Genomic DNA, 2,500 nt, shown 5'->3' with positions numbered 1-2,500 from the left:
GTTGAAATATGAACTGTCAAATTCTCTCACATTTTTGCTTCATGCGTTACCAATATAATAAGTGTGATCTTTACTGAGAAAAAATGAAGTTCCATAAACCATAAACCACACTTAGCTATGCTTTTGCTGTGTGATACATGCATGTTGTGTGACAGATTCAGTAAAAAAAATCATTCCTCAATTCTCTGATCAAATTGCTTTAAGAAAAGTAAGTCCTGATGTGTAAAACCCAAATCACTAAAGATGAAACAGTAGGTGCAGAACCCGTTTGAATGAATGAACTACTATAACCCCTTCGGTAGACGTTCATAAGTTTCCAAAAAATAAAGAGACAGACAATTTCTTAATCACACACAACCTTCTCTGTTACAATGAATTCTGTGAATATTACATCAATATTACATAACTTAAGGTTATGCGCTAGCTTATGCCACAGAGAGTGTTACTTACGAGGTCAAAATGAAACCTAAATATGTAAACAAAACAAAACCAAAAAAAATCACAATAATTTTCTCTCACAAATAAAATACACATTCAAAACCGTGAACCAAATAGTACAAATAAACGAAAGGGGAAATCACAAAGGCTACCGTCTTCAAAGAGGCTCAAATGAGAAGGTTGACTTACGGTCACTTTTTGTCATTTGACCCTGTCCCTCGCTTCCAAAAATGAGAGAAAGAGCGAGTGACTTTGGTCTGCAGATTCCCTTGTTATTTGTATCCTCTTCAGCATCGGAAATATCCGTATTATCGTCCGTACGACCCTACGTCTACGTTAACACGTCTCACATAGCAATTATGTACAAATCGCATACAAAAAAAAACATGTGAATTTCAGAGTAACACTCGGTGCCTTTTTCATGCTGGAGAAGGAGAGCAGAGCACTTCGGATGGGGCGATTACAAAAAAACGGCGTGACTTTGGGAGCGGCGTTTTTCAGTCATGAGCTCAAATTCAAAGACTCTTGGAAGAGTCCGAGACGTTAATCTGCCGGAGTGTGGAAACGCACCTGGAACGTGAAATACCTGGGCAATCACTCGGTGTCTGCCGACACGCGAAGAGCAGGGAGCAGACCGAAAACGAGCGGACAGTTCATTCACACACGCGCGCGCCTGAGAGAAGGCCGGCGTCCGTTCTGACGCTGCGTTCCAGGCCCGCTCCAGTCCGGACGGTCCCCGCGACAACGGCAGTGATGTGGCTACAATCGCCATGGCGACACGGAGGGGCGTTCTGGCCAGCGAGGTGCCTCCAAAAACCGGCCGTGAAAGAACGTTTATCTGATCGAAAAATAAAATAAAATCACGAGACCAGGTGCGGGAGATTTTTTTTTTTTAGAAAAGTGCTCTGGTCTTGTTTTTAAATGCTAACATCATGAACGGGAGCTTAATTAAGAGGATCTGAGGATCAATCCTGGTACAGTCTGACAGGCTAAGTAGTTAGTCGAGGATCAATAACGAGCTTGACTAGGTTAAGTTTCGGGGGGGCAGTCTGATGGGCAAGAGATGGGAGAAATCCTCACCAACCCCTCTGTGACGGGAGGACTACACGATACACTCCACAGAGGCGTGAGAGGGAGCTAACCTGGTACCACAGAAGAAGAGAACCATTCCGCAGTCATAACCAGGGATTATGGGAGTCGCAGTTTTTCAGATGAGGAGTAAACTGGGATTAGCATGCGGTAGACAGGGTGTTGTAAGGGCCTGGATCTACAGCACGGGCCCACAGGGAGAGAGCCAGGCCTGCCAGCTTAAGAGCTGTCACTGCTGTGGGGGAAACAGGTGTCCTTGCACACACACACACACACACACACATTCCTCTCTCTCTCTCTCACACACACTCCTCTTTCTCACACACATTGCTCTCTCTCACACACCATTCCGCTCACACACACAAATTCCTCTCTCTCTCACGCACACACATTCCTCTCACACTCTCTCACACACACACACACACACACACACTCTGCAAGTTCACACGTGTTTTCAGTTCTCATAGTCTGCTTTTCACCCTCAAGGCAATAAATAAGAAAACGGCGCCCCCTGGTGTTGGCACTGTGAACTGAGGGTAAGGATGGCGCTGTACTGTGGTGGGTCAGTTTCTCAGGCGTTGGTCTGACTGCAGCCGCCCAAAAGGGGGCAATGCTGCAATTTCTACCAAAAAGCCTTTTTAAAAGTAAACAATCCCTTTTTACAGTAGGTCATCTTTGAAATAAAAATGGGAAAAGGTAAGAGACACGTCCGTGTCTCATTTTTTTTTAAATAAAAGACAAATTGCTTCTACGAAGAAAATCTAAAATATTGGCATGAAATCAAATTTATCTTATACACTCCTACTCTAAAATATAAATACAAAAGTGAAAGAAATTGTCTTCTGAACAAAAGGGAACTAAACATAAAGACTGGAGTTGGACAGAGGCAATCAGGTTTTAAGAGTGGCAGAGAGAGAGTCTTTACACAAGACCGCCTCTAGGTGGCGTTGGTACAACATTCAGTGCATTTGGC

General features: G+C 43.9%; 1 protein-coding gene across 1 annotated transcript in view; it reads right to left on the bottom strand.

Moving 5' to 3' along the window:
• LOC133123316 (protein boule-like) overlaps positions 1-2,500 on the bottom strand; it is a 20,901-nt gene that overhangs the window by 1,627 nt on the left and 16,774 nt on the right. The window contains exon 11 of the mRNA XM_061233674.1: positions 1-2,500. This exon is cut by the window's left edge and continues 1,627 nt beyond it; it is cut by the window's right edge and continues 686 nt beyond it. The gene's annotated coding sequence lies outside the window, so the exon portion shown is untranslated.

This window comes from Conger conger, chromosome 3 (assembly GCF_963514075.1).
Source record: "Conger conger chromosome 3, fConCon1.1, whole genome shotgun sequence".
Taxonomy (NCBI): Eukaryota; Metazoa; Chordata; class Actinopteri; order Anguilliformes; family Congridae; genus Conger; species Conger conger.
Note: the sequence above shows the minus strand (reverse complement) of the source record. Positions and strands in the feature narration are given on the sequence as shown.